General features: G+C 41.7%; 1 long non-coding RNA gene across 3 annotated transcripts in view; it reads right to left on the reverse strand.

The window, feature by feature from the left end:
- Nucleotides 1-3839: 3839 nt before the first annotated feature.
- LOC138686074 (uncharacterized) overlaps nucleotides 3840-14961 on the reverse strand; it is a 38272-nt gene continuing 27150 nt past the window's right edge. For all 3 annotated transcript variants that reach the window (XR_011325393.1, XR_011325394.1, XR_011325392.1), the window contains 2 exons: nucleotides 10799-10904; nucleotides 3840-10666 (listed from right to left, as the gene is read on the reverse strand). This is a non-coding gene — a long non-coding RNA (uncharacterized lncRNA). The remainder of the gene's footprint in view (nucleotides 10667-10798; nucleotides 10905-14961) is intronic.

Raw genomic sequence — 14961 nt, forward strand, 5'->3', positions numbered from 1 at the left:
ATTATTACCTGTTAATTGAATCACTATATTCTGTAGTTCTGTAGCAGAGAAATTTTTTCCAATCAATCCATTTGACCATCTTATTTCTTGCTATTTTGAATGCATGCATGCATGCTTATACCTTAAGAACTTTATATTAATTCTATCTGAAAATGGACTGAAGTTATTGAAGAACACTTTTTGCAATACAGGCAAAGCAATAAACAGGGATGGTCCCAGATTTGCTCAGAAATTCCTGTCTAAAGCCATTTTGGTTTGCCTTCTCTGCTAGCAAAGTGTAAACAGCACTGTAAGAATCAATCCTGCACACCCCTGTCACACCGCTGGCTGAACAATCTTTGCTGGCCACAGCTCTTTAACAGGAGTTTGTACACTCTCTGCACCGACACGCCTAATGCAGCCAGCCAAAGGCTCCCTACGCAGACACTAATGCACCGTAGCATCGTTGTTATTTTTATTTACTTACAGAATGCCAAGCTTGATACAATACTAAACAAAATGGACATGGTCCTGCCCCAAGGAGTTGCTGTGCTTTCAGATCTACCAACTCTGGTGCCACGGAGCTCCCTTGAACTTTCTATTTCTACTTCAGAAGGCGAGAAGTTCATGCAGAAATGTCTGTGCCAATATGAGACAGTATTACCCTACAACTGTCTGTCACTGCCCTTTTGCTGGCAAAGGCTGGTTGAATGTTTCTCATTGAGTTCAGTGCAAAAGTCAGCTGTAAAACCTACCCTGGAAAACTGGCCAGGCACAGGTAGTGAAGGTAAGAGATAGGCCTGAGATTGTATAGGTTAACTCAAATGGTTTCCACAGAAATCTGTGAAAAAACATTGACATTAACCTGGGAGAAGATGTGCACTTCCTTTTCCAAAATCAACTTATTTTGAGTCTTAGACCACTGTAATTTTCAGCAAATGGATTCCACACAGGCTACAAAAAAAAGAGAAACACTTCAAAAGTTAAGTTGACTTTTAAGAGAGAACTGGGGACTGTTTCAGGCTGCTAAGGAGTAATACAAATTAGAAGTAGGACCTAAAGCTGGAGCAGATGTCTCCCAGATGTCAGCTGAAAGAGAGACATGTCTCTATGTGCCCTCCACATGGTGGGTGTGCACAAACGAGCAGAGCTAGCGGTGGGGAAAAGACCCAAACTGAGTGACCCAACTTCTCCTCTCTGTCTGCATTTGAAATGCAGCACAGGGACTCAGAAATAATCTGCAGCGTTGCTCTGGGAAAGCATGTGCTGTGGATGCCATTAAAGGGAAGTGTGAGTCAAGGGCTGAGCGTGAGGAAGATGAAGTTCTCTTTTTATCCCCCATAAATCTGCACCTGCCAGGGGGGAATTGACCTGCAAGACAGGGCGCAGCTGAAGGAGCAGGCAGGTTGCAAAACATATATCACAAAATGAATGTATGGCATAGCACATAAGCTTCATCATTTAGCGCATGAACATTTCCACCTTCAAAGCAGGTAGTTAAATATATAAAGAATGATAGCTCTTCTTTGGATATTTTTTAGCTATAGAAAATTAAAATATCAGGTTTTAGTGTTTAGAAAGCAAAAGTTAAGAGGCAGACATCAGCTAAATATTAAAGTCTACATATTTGTGCATAAAATGCTGCTATACAGCAGCTCATACCTCCTCTCCTAACAATAATTTTTCTTTCTTAGGGGTAAATTCAGTTGCCATGAATAAGAGTCAGAATGAGGAGCAGTTCTTTGGATCCTGACAGTGAAGACAAGGGAGTGAGTGCATCATAATTGGTCAGTAAGATTTCATAAAAATGTTGCAGATAACCCTTGAGGATGTGGGCATGAGGGCCCCTAGCTTTGACATCTATCTTTACAGGCTGCTGACGAGTTTTCTGAAGCTGCAGGACATTATTTATGCAGGGCTATACTAGATAGACATAGGGCTGTAATGAAGTTTTGGTTAACTCAGTAGGATGGACAAAGCATCAAGAGGATCCTCCTGATGATAGTTTTTCCTCTCACCAGCCAAATTCTTGATGGATATCAAATACCAGATGGAATATTATGGAGAATAATGGCATTCATACTAGTGATAACTCTGGAGATATTTTTATTTCCAAATAATAAAGATAAAATCCTCTGGATTTGAAGGAAGGTACAATTTTTGCCTTTATTTTTTTCTTGGAAGTCTTCATAATAGCTGTGATAGCTTGCCACCAGCTCTTCCCTTACTCACACAGAATAATGTGAACACTACTCTCTTATGGCTATGGCTATCTAACCTGCTGTGCATTGAGGAGGGAAACCCATCGCTGAAATTAAGAAAACTGAGTTTATCCTCTAGCACTGAGGAAAAAAGTGCCACTTTGTGACATGACACCACCTTGTCCTTTGTACAATTACAGACAGTTGTTCAGTCTGGTTTTAGCCCCCCTGTAGTGGTTTGCATTACCAATAAAATATGCATGCATCTGTTATGCTCACTATCTCCTCACACCACTGGGAGCTGGATAGTCATTAATGTCCCTACCTAAGAGAGGGAGAAAAAACAATGAATGCAGAGCATCAAATTGCATAACTCTTGGCTCTTCATCCCATGTTTATGCTAGTAAGCCATGACACTGCTTTTTACATACAATTGCAATTTTTCTTTTTTCTGGTTATTCATGATTTGGAGAATGCTGCTTTAGGCAGTCAATAGCAATTATACTTGGTGAAAAGAACATACAATACAAATTAGAGCAATATAGATTTTCCCCCCTGTTACTTTAATGTTTAGTTACCCTGTTAGATTTAAACTGAGTACATAATGTTTAATAAATTGCTTTCACTAAAACCCATTAACTGACACTTAGAAATAGCATTTTAATCCAAAGGAGTGCAGCAAAACATTACTGCAATTAATAGGTACGTTGGAGCAGTGAAAAATCCACTCTAAGACAAAGTGTATCCATGGTGGCAGGTTGCTTATATCCGATACTTAAAAGCATCTTGAAAACTGAGGGCAAGATCCTTAGCTAGCTTCAGTGAAAGCCAAGGAGTTACTCCCATTTACATTCAATGAGGGCTTGGCCCTGTGATTTAAAGCCATATTTCACTGCCTTGGCAAAACTCACTGCCTTGCTGGTGACTGGGCACAGGAGAAAGAGGTTTAGGGCAAAGGCTTTATGGAGCCGTGTGCCGGCTGACTGAGGGGCAGGAGAGGCTGAGCCATGGCTGGTGCTCATGGTTACTCCTACCCTTCCTCCTCCTCTTCCCTTCTGCATCTCTTTCTGGCAAAGGCAGCATCTTCTTCCTGCAGCTTATTTCTTCCTTCTCTCTGTTTGAGTAGCAGCAGGAATGACAGTACCCCATCTCCTCTGCAGAGGCTGGACACTTGAACCAGAACTTTCTGCTGCAGGTAAGTCCTAGCAAGCAGGCTCCTCTGAGAGGAACCTTGTATTTGACGTGTTTCTTCATGGTAACCTCTCTCTGCCTGGCCACTGGATTATTTTTTTTTTTACTTTTTTAAAGATGCAATGAATCAAAATTCCTTTCCTTCTATGACTGTGACAAATCAACATTTCACTAGTTTCACACAGAACACAAGTATTCCTTTTGCCAATAACTGCACGTTGTGCTTTTTTTGCAGGGAGAGGGGATAAAGTTTTTGAGCAAGCATAGCTAAAGCTCATGTGTTTGACCAGTAGTTTAGTTTTTTTGTGACACATGCAGGGCTAAATGTGCTTCTCTCCTTCATCTCTGTTCCGAATGTGTCATCAGGTGTCAGCCCTACTGCTTATGTTGCCCAACAGGACAAGATTCTGTCTCACCATACTTACCTATCCCACAACACCTACCTCCCAGCATGCTTGTCCTGCTTGGGCACCCGCAGTTCCCTCTGCTAACCAAAACACTCTCTTAAACCAGAGGTCAGCAACTCAGTGGCTGTCCAGTACATTTGCCCTTCCCAGTTCCTAAGCTTTTGCCCAGTTTGTCCAAAATACACTGCTTATTGGGCAACCTCTTCAGATGTAGTGGTTGTAACTTTTATCTTGTAGTAACCCTGAAATGTTAACAGGGGTACAGCTTTTCTTGATCCATTTTTCCTTCTTCTCAGTCGTTTTGCTTTCTCCTCCTTTGGTTTAGTTGAATATACTCAGTCCAGCACATATTATTCAAATTTATTATGAATCACCTCTATATCCATCCGCACATCCTTCTTAGGCTACAACTGAGGAAATGCCTTTGTTTAAACAGCAACATGAAGAGATTTTTGTAATCTATGACTTCCATACTAAAAGTACATGCAGTGCCAGTGCCTGGAATTTGAGAAAACTTTTCTGCTGAGAGGATCTGCTAAAATAATGTCTGAATATTGCTTGCCAAGAAATGTGGATAAGGACTTTTTATATTTTTATATAAAAACACAGTAATCAGGTTTTATACCAGAAATTCTCATCTGTAATGTAAACTCAGTAGTTTAGCAGAAGCACATTCTATAGAATTTTTTATGGCATCAGTGAAGACACTATTTTTCAATGTAAAGATTCATCCATCATTCCATTTCTCTTGAGGAATTTTTTTATGAATGTGCTAGAAGTACTAACAAAATATGAGACTGCCTCATTGCAATCAGGTGGAGGAAGAAAGATAATACAGTATATGTTTTATTGATGCACAAAAAGTTCTTGAATCTGTATCCTGTAAATGGGGGTCAGCCATGGAATATTAATTCCAGAGATACTTTGAGAATCCCCAAAATGATATGGGAAGCTTTAGCGGTACTTATAACCATACTGATGACTGACAGCCATTATGTTTGCGCACATGCTTGTATCAATGTTTGCACTAATGAAAAAAGCCACCAAATCAGTAGGGATTTCTCCAGTAGTCGGGATGACCAACTTTATGATTTTCTGATGGAGAACAAGCCACTGTCTGTTCAGACTGAAAAGCTCAACAGTTAGGAACAGATCAGTAGCTAGTTACACCTGGCCACCATGATGTCGCTTGAAGGATTTTAGATTAGCTATGCTTGGACAGTTTTTATGAACTGCTTTTAAAGGATGATGAAGATACTTACCCAGGACAATGGTTCTTATACCCCCATGAGGTGGTCCGCCTCTACTAAAAATTTATCCTTCCTCTAAAAATGAAGTCTCATCTCCTGAGTAATTTCATGTTTGTGCAGTTAGCCATTTAATTTAAAGCATGGAACTTTATATAGCAACTAATCTCTGTGTGGCCTGGCAGAGTTGGTTGATTGTCACAGATAATTGGTTGATTTGGACAGTATTCAAGCTAGTGGCCTTCTGTATCCAAGATAATCTCTCTTCAGAATATACTGTGCACTCTTTTAAAGGTAGCATGGAAAGACTATCATCATTAGCAATTTTGCCAAAGAGCAGTATTTAATAACCAACTAACAGGGCATTACTTGAATTGCCTACCTCTGTCATTTCAGCATGGCTAAAATAGGAATTCCCTCTCAGTCCTCCAGAACGTAAGAGGTTTGTAATCAACTATTTGTGTAAATCTGGGGCACGTAGGTAGTCATTAATTGTCTGCTTTCCAAATAAAGAAAATGTTTAATTAGTGTCATTAAGCTTCTTGTACAAACAAAAGTTTCTCCCTGGCTACATCTGCACTCGGCAGAACACTTTTCAATCCAGACAGACCTGTGCTGACAGCAAATGGCACATGCTTATCCAGCCTGCAGCACGCAAGGCATACACAGTAGCTGTGGGCAAATAGTGTATTTGATGACTTGCCTTTATTTATGCTCACATGTTTCTCCAGAACAGATAATGTAAAACTTGGTCTCTGTCCAAAAGAGTGTTCAAGCCATCTTTTTGTCCTGGTATTGAATGGCAGCTAACGCAGCAGGGCCCAGTCCAAAACTCGGGTTCCCAGTCACTTTTGCACACATCAGTAACAACAACAGCAGCAACTCCATTATTCTTGCACTTACTCATTTGTAAACGTCTGGAGATGCCTTCTGATCTCCAGTGTAACAACTGTGAGGACTTACTTGTAGAATAAGGGGATAAAAACTACTGTGGCAACTTTTGGTGTGAAGAATGTAGTTTTATAGCATTGGAACACATCTTCAGTCACTATAAATCCACAAGCCTCCAATGAACTACTTATATTACACCAGATGAAGGTCCAGCCTAGAGCCATTTAAGTAAATTTTACAGAAGTCTGCAAGAAAATTTTACTGAGGCCTCTAATTTTTTTTTTATATCAGCTGGGTAATTTTGTTGAGATCTGTTAAAAGGGACAGTGAATCAGCAGCACTTCCTTCCAGGTCCTTCATGTTGTCTGCAAAGCTGCAAAGTGTGGGGATGCTTGACACACAACAGCTAAGGGACCTGCAGAGTGGTGCAAATCATGTATTTCTTCAAAAATGCAGAAGATCCCACATATCTTGGAGTTTAGGAACAACCAGGCAAAATCTGCCTCCAGACTGCAAGCCATCACTGAGGTGAGCAAACAGAGAGACAGGGAGGGAAAGCCTTCCAGCCCGAAGATCAGCAATTACTGTTTGCATTCCCTCCAAGGCTCCAACTGTTTAATATTTTCAGGCTTTTTGGTAGCAAAGGATCATTAATCCTCAACTCCTAATCAGTGCAGACATTAACATGCAGTAAGTACAATTTACTTAGTTTGGTAAGTGTTGTTTTCTGTGTGTTATTTTGGAATCGTTCTCATCAATTATGGAAATGAGTATTTTGCATGCCCCACCTTTGTCAGACATGTCATGGATCTAGGAGTCATTAGTTGATCATTTAATATTTTCTACGTATTTAGGTCATTGATTTCAAAGAACAACACTGACTCGATCTTGTGCCCTGCACTCTATACCAAAGTGACATTAAAAACATGGATTCAAAATGCTCAGCAAAACAGGTTCCTTAAGAAGGTGGTTTAATCACTGCAAATTTCTACAGACCCAAAGGCACTACTTGACATTCAGCCAAATTGCATTTAAGTATTAGGCCATTCTTCAGTTTTACTGAGCTCATTTCAAACCAAGTTAAACAAGGATTGACTGACAACAATACTAACTCCCACCGCATCAGTACTACTGCTCTCATGCTGCATTAGGAAGGGACTGGCACAACTCCGTGCTGGCATCAGTGCATCCACCTGCAGCTTCTGTGGCACAGATGGCTGACACAAAACTTCTCAAAAACATAGGCAACACAAATGGGATCAAAACCAGGCTGCTCCCAAAATAAGAGAGAGGTACAGGAGGGAGTAGAAGAGCTGAGACTTGGGGAAAGACCTTGAAAAGCCAAATTGGCTTTTCCTGCTATGGAGGGCAGAGGGCAGGTGAGGAGGTGCCTCCAGCTCCTGGGGTGCCAGCCCTGGTCACAGCCAGCCCCCACCAGACCCATGTCCTCAGGGACAGCAGGGGCCTGCCTGGCCCTCACAGGTTCTGCTGTACGAAGCACATGTCATTTCACTGCCTGCAGCAGTTGCCTGTGGTGGGTAACGCCACGCTGCAGAGCTCTAAGCCTGTCAAGGGGGTGGGATGGCTGGGGAGGAGAGCATCTGCACCCCACTCATACCCCCATGGGGTGACCTTTGAGGGGCAGCTGGGTGCAGAGCCCCATTCATAAGGCTGGGCACATTCTCCCCCACCACCGCCCCTGTGTTTCCTCCCCTACTTGCTGCTTCTTGAGTCAGGATGGCAAAGGCTGGCGCAGAGAAGGAGGCAGCGCTCCCCCACGGGCTGCTCCTCGCTGGGAAGCAAGCTTGTACCATCAGGAACAGAGCACAAGGACTTGCTTTTGGAGACAAGGCATCCGCCCTGAGCAACATCTTCCTCATGCTCTCCCCACCCTATTTAGGGTAGACATCTGTTCAGGTCTCACTTTTTTAATGCTAGAAGTTAAAAAAGTGGCCACCTTCTGACCCTTAGTCTAGCCTTCCATAATTGTCTGACAGGCATCATGGCAGGGATGAGTCTTGAGGAGGGATAGGAAGCAGGAGAGAGAAATGGCATTATAGCTAGGCTCAAGCAGGCTTTTGATGGCATTGAACTGAGCCTGTGCTATTTCCATTTGCTACATGGGATTTTGATAATGTAATACAGCTGATATCAATATGATCCAAAATGGTATAATAATTCCAAATATCTCATTCTGATTTCCTTTTCAGCGTTTAGGGTTGACCTGAGAGGTACTGCTGATCATCTTGACCACCTGGCAGACTGTGAAAGGCCGACCCATTTGATTTTTCAAACAGGGAAAGAAGTGAAAAGCCTGGGAGAATGTAATGCTTGGCCAAATGAAATGGAAGAGGGATGGTTTTCTCATGCAAAGTATATTTTTAAAGTTCTTTTTCGACTAGGTTTTGCTTATAAGGAATCATATATCAGGAACAAAAAACATAGAACAGGTGAAAAAGTAAGCAAAAGCTGTTGACAGAGCTGGAGTTTTATCTTTTTTAAGAAAAAAAGCCATAGAAAAGGCATGCTTTTGTGGAAAGACACTGCAATAAACTGTTCATACCTTCTCGCTGGTGGCTTGGAGATTTCACATTGGCAGAGGCAAAACAGCTCTGCAACAACATTCAAATTGAACCAATTAAACCATCTCAATGGAGAGTACAGAACATGAAAAGCTTTCTTAGTACATGAAACCCAAAGAGTCTTCCTTGTGTCCAAACAAATAAGTTTCCCTCCAGATAAGCATAATCTTTTCCTGTGGTAGACAAATTCATGTGCCTTCATCTCACCATCCCAACCACAGTGAGGACTCCAAGGAAATATCTGAGAAATGGAAAAGAAATGAGAGAAATTTTCTGAAGAAGGAAGGACTCTGAGCTTTACAGCTGTATTATCTCTTCTCCTGGGTCAAGCATCAGCTCTGCTGAGGGCATTTGTGACCCATGGGGAGTCCTGAGAAGTGCAGCTGCTGTAACAGCATATTTCTAGGAAACCGTTCACAGGGAAAGACTGATGCACAGTGGCACTGGACTCACTTGGAAAAGTTTTGGGAAGCTCAGACCCTCCCATGCCACTCTTTCACAGTGCCTAATCACCAGACCTCTGCTACTTAAAAGAGATTTTCTTCTACTTTACAGGTAACTAAATGCTAAGCAAAGCAGTGGGTCTTAAGTCTGGTTCTCCTATGTCTCACATGACTGCATTAACCGTGGTACTATAAAGCTAGTTTCTTTAAATGTTTGACTGTTGAACAATTCAAGTTGAAGAGCTTCAACTGCTAAATCAAAGGTAGCCTCAGTTCAGACCCCTAACAGTACCACCCTTCTGACATTCACCTGAAATGTGAAAAACTCAGATTCGAGTGTTTGTTCAGAAGGCTGGGAGCAAACAGGCACTCCATCTGCAAAAGGATGGAAAGCGGAGAAACACAGACCTCTGTAGCCTGGGGAAAGTGTCAGCTAAAAGAGAAATAGCCCAGACATGAGGAGATGTATGCAGCAAATGAGAAGAGTGGTTCTCAAGCAAGTATCCTGCTGGCATAGCAGGGACAAGACTTAAGGGGTAGGAAAGGCTATGAATGGCAGCACTAGCAGAGGACTGGATTGATGATAAAGGCAGGTCATTTATGATCTATCTGCAGCAAGTCAAGCAAAAATCTATATGAATTCAGCTTGTGTGATTATGAAGGTCAGCCCTCAGAGGGTACACAGTGCTAACTAATTATAAGAAATAACAAATGTAAAGAAGAGATGTCCTGACTTCTGTGAGTTGTCTATGGATCAAGAAGAACATCGGAACATGCCAAATATACCCTGTCTGTGCTCACATATCCTAAAAAGCACGTAGCTGTTGTCAAAAGTAGCTCTTCCTCACCAGCTTGCTTAGAACATGAACTCTGCACCTTAGCCTTGGTTCGATGGCTCTTCCTCAACAGTTACCTTTTTTTAATGTCCTGTTTATTGCTACAGGATACATTTGTTAGTGTTTAGTCAAAGAGCTTATATCTCAACCATAAACGTGGTGCACCAACAGGCAAGGCTCTTAAAATGACACATTCATGTTCAAATAGGCAGATGTTGAAAGGATTTCTATAATGTCTTAAATACGTGGCACCAAGTAGGCAGTCTGAAAGCTCACTAAAAATGACAGTTCTCATTCACTTCCAAAATCAAGACCACGTTCTGAACCAGAACCTTTGAGGAAGCAAAGAGGATTTAACCAGGAGAGTGCTAAAATCCATCCAGATGTATAACAGTTAAGGTATCCTGCAGGGCATAATGGCAATGGCAGCTGGAGGAGAGTCTGGCCTTAAGCCATGAGCTGGCAGGGCTCATGGTGTGAACCTTCTAACTCTTTTTCATGCCACCTCCCAAAAATTTCTCACAGGCTTAAAATGCACACATAATTGCAGGGTCTGGATTTCTTCTTACCTTTCCAGCCACTTAATTCCTAGCTACTTTTTTCTCCTTTTGCCTGTTGGGGGTCTCTCTTTCTGAGTTTTTCTCTCATCAGTGTGCACATAAAAATGTTTATACCAATCCACTCCTTCAGAACAAATGTCCCTCCGCTGTAGCCAGGACAAGCCTTCCTTCTCCAGCTAGAACGTGCCAGTAGTCACTTTTCCAGAATGCCGAGAGGAACTGACGGCAGAGGACCACATATGAGGAAGGAACATGGCTGTGAAGTTGAAAGTTCACCAGATACCGCATGCCACAGACGTCAGAACACATGTCCCTCTACCTTCGCTGCTCTGCCAAAAATAAAGGCTAGGGTCAGAACTCCAGTCTCCAACCCATTTGATTGCCCTCCGCTGTGACTCAAGGACACATGTTTGCCTTTTAAGCAGCAGGAAAAAATCAACAAAGGGAGAAAGTTTACCTACCTGTAAAATGACTTTAGCACAAGCCGGCAGATAAAGCTGGCTGGGGCTTGGAGGTTTCAAACTATCTGAAATTACCACATTTTGGGGTTTGTTTTCATTCCAAATTCTAAATGGAAAAAAAAGGTTTTTCTCACATAACATTACAACAAAAAGAAGAATCATTATTTCAGGTAAATCACAACCATTCAATTTTATTACAACAAAAATATTGTGTCCTGATTTTGATCCTTTCAGTTTCACAATTATGGAAATATGAGCGGAAGCTGTAATGATAAAGGTGACTTGCTCTATCATAAATGATACATTGAATGAAATCAGATAAACTTCACAAACCAATAAAGTCATTTGTCCCAGTCAGATTACTATCTGGTGCTTAGACCTTAGATGCTCTTTCATAAAAAAAATCGTAATTGACATTTTTCACATGAAAAATTTAGATTTTGGTGAAACAGGCTTTTCCAACTCAAAAATAAGTTATTGGAAAAATTTTGCCAGTTCTGAACACCCTCAAGGGTGTTTTAATCTTGGGGTTAAAATCTGCAGGTATGACTTAAAGCCCTGGTGAATCAACAGGTAGAGGGGGTGCTGATCACCTGGTGACTGCCCTGTTACCAACAGTGCACAACCCTGCTGGAAACCAGGTCATTCCAGTGATTAAACTCATTTACAAGACTTCGAACAGGAGAGTTGTTCTGAAAGGATCACAGCAATATTGACTAAAAAGTCAATGAGATGCTGGGGAAATTAACGTTGCACACTTGATACACTTAGAAATGCCATTAGCTGGGAATTCAGCTAATCCTACAGAATGGGGGCACGGAGACAGTGTGAGTTAGGAACAAAGAAGGCGTTTGACAAGGTGGGTCAGTAAATCCAGCTGTCACTGGATTTTGTGTGATACACGGACACTGAGGCAGTCTGGACATGAGCCCCAGTTTTGCAATATGATTTCTGTGAGCGGAACAAACTGCACAACTGGAGCACTCACTGTTTAAAAAGAAATGATTGGAGCGATCATCGATTGCTCTCAGGTTTACTTGGCAATGCTGTTCTTTTCTCTGATAGCCTGATATATTTTATAGCAGATGCATACCCAGACAGCAACCCATTACAAAAACAAGCTTAGGAATAAAGAAGCTGTCCCCACTTCTATTTTTCTTTTTTCTTTCTTCCTTTTTCTTTTTCCTTCTTTCTTTTTTCTTTCTTTTTGTTTTTTTAACTTGAAGTCCTTCTTGGCAAAAGCTATTTCATAGCTCTTTACTGTCTATCAGGGGAGTTTATAACTGATCTCAGGAGATGTGTGGGATCTAATTTATCAGTGGATCAGAAAAAACTGTAACCAAACAATACAATAGTAATCCATTCTCCATCACAAGAAACACTTTCAAGATAATGAAAAATCCTTTCACTTATTTTAAAGACAGCTCAGTGACGGAGGCAAAACTAAAGATACAGAGCTTATAATGAGTACCTCAGATCTAATTGCTGATGTATGAAGAAAGATACTGCCTTTATGCAGTGACTGCATGCACCTGCGATGATTTTCCTGTAGTACTTTTGTGTAGGGAGTTTGGACCAAGGAGGATGCCTCTCAGTTTATTTGTAGGTCAGCTGTCAATACTTTTTTTCTTTGGAGCAGCTCCTCTCACCTTGTGTTTTTCCAGCCTTCTCTCTTTCCTCTGCAGCACAATTACTCGTGTGTCAGGGCAGTCAACAGGCTGAGCTGCTGTGATTTTTTTCTGAGCCTCTCTGTTCTCTCATTTTCTCACATTCCTAGCATGAATAGGTGCACTAAGATAATTACGCTAATCCATCTAGCAAAACACCCAACTTATACATTTGAAGCTAATTAGATAAACTTCAAAATGGGTCATTTTTCAGCCCCTCAGCCTCCCCCTGCTTATGAGCATTACCCCTGAGGGGACTCATTCTCAATCAGGTAGACATTTCTGGGAATGAGATCTAATGAATCCCTTTACCTCCTGAACTGAAAACCTCTTTTCATTGAGACTTAAGCAACTGAGGACAAATTCAGGCATGGTAGAAGTAGGAGCTCTCCCAAAGCAACAGTACTGCTTCCTTCTGCCTAGATTAGGTTGACCCAACCTACTGACAAAAGGCCAAAAGCTTTCTGTGAGCAAAAGTGTTGCGGGATCCTTTCTTCCCTGGTAAAGAAAGGCAAGGTAAGACTATAGCAATCAGTTCCCCTTACTGACATTAGCGCTACATGCAGATAAGATCTTTCAAATTAATAGTAAAGAGCCTTGCCAGAAATGGGTCTATTCTGTGGATCCTGGAGCTGGATTGAATTTCACTAGTAGCAGGGCCTTTTTTTCCCCCAGATTTTTCAAAATGTTTCAGCCTGATGCTGTCACATCAATGTTTTGTGCTCTTTCAATGTGAATTGAAATGGCATTTTGTGTTTTTAAAAATTAGGAAAAATTATTTAAAAATATATATTATTTTTCTTTTTGCATTAATGGGGGTTGATCACAGTATTTTTTTCAATTTTCAACAGGAGTCACATTCCTGTAAGCCCTTGCCAAGTGCCCACTAAGAAACAATTCTGACCTCCGCAGGACATGCTGCTTAACTGAGGGAGACCAGCAAAAGGCAGCAGGAGAAACAGAAGCACTGAGTTGCAGCAGGTTGAACAGAATGAAACAGCAACTCAGTGACAACTCTAGGATTCAGTCAAAACATTTAAATGACTCAGAGTCATGCTTCTTTTACATCAGCAACATTACAACAGAGATGAATACCACAGCAAACCACAGCAAACTTTCAGGCTTTTGACAATGAAAGGAATGCCTGAATATACTGCATTTTGGGGCATCAGTGGGAAAAAGAAAACAGACTTTGGGGGGGAACAGAGCAAAGGACAAAACAGGCACAAATATGAAGCATTACTCATAGCAAACGTAACTGGTGAAGTACAGAGTCACAAACCTGTGCTACTCTATTTCCTAGCTTTTGTGGCCTCTGCCAACTTCAAAGAAAAGACAATGAAACCACCTTCTAAAAGTGGGGGGTTTATGCCATTGTGGTGCTAAGTGCATTTCCAAAGCACTAAATGTGAGTCTTATCAGGAAGAGTCTTACTTTATTAGTTAAGATGGGAGATGTGATATATCTGGGCTCAACAACTCTCAGCTAGAGCAGACTTGCTTTTTTCTTCCAGACCTTCCTATATGTCTGAAGCAGAAGAGAGGAGATGCTGCCCCTGTACTGCACCGTGCTGAGCTCAGACATGCAGCCCTGCAACATGGAGCTGTAAGGCTGCTGGCAGGGCTGCAGAGGAGCCAGCGTTGCTGCTGCTGCTGGGACCTCATGGGAATGGATTTGCTGTAAATTTGGGTGTGTGAGGCAAAAAAATCATTGAACCACTAAAACTGACACAGGCCTTCTGTTTTCTCTCACTTCAGAAGAAAAGGGTAACGCACGCCGGCTGTGTGCAACCCACCGAGGCTCAATTGTTCCCTGAGACAAGAACACAGATGAGCTTCCCATACTGCTTCCTCCCATCTCTTTTCCTGTTCTGCCACTGTAATTTTAGACATGGAAGCAGATGAAAAAGGTTTTTCCATTGTAACACAAGGTCTTTTCTTCTATTGCCTGCCACAAGTGTAATGCCTTGTTATTTTCTGTTCCTTTTGCTTCCAGAATGAGCTCTTATGGAGCTCCCTAATGATAACAAACCATCACTGCAGTAATATTGATACCTGTTGTAATCACTGGCATTCTGGCTTTTCAGTTTTCACTATTTGCCTTGGATCAAGTAGCTCTGTGCTAATGCAACAGAAGGTCACCAGATGAAGGGGCTGATAACAGAGAGGGACTGTTCTACTTAACATGCATGGAGGATTATGCTTTTCAGTCGTCCTCGAGCTAATCTTTCAAGTTGTCCTTTTTTGACTTTCTCAGTTTAATCAGTTTAATCTCATCTTCCCTCTTTTCTGATTACAAGGATTTTCTGTAGAAACCTTGCCTCCACAATAAGGACCACGTGGCAATTTATTCTTATATTGATTTCAACATCTCTTTTCCGCTACCAGGGCTCTGATGCAAGGGGGGAGGGTGGGAGCCAGAGGGGAAGCAGAGGGTCCCTCTAGTGCCTCCTGCCTAGCAAATCCTCCCACTTTTGTTATCTTGGACTCTGAATAC

Source organism: Haliaeetus albicilla, chromosome 7 (assembly GCF_947461875.1).
Source record: "Haliaeetus albicilla chromosome 7, bHalAlb1.1, whole genome shotgun sequence".
NCBI classification, from domain to species: Eukaryota; Metazoa; Chordata; class Aves; order Accipitriformes; family Accipitridae; genus Haliaeetus; species Haliaeetus albicilla.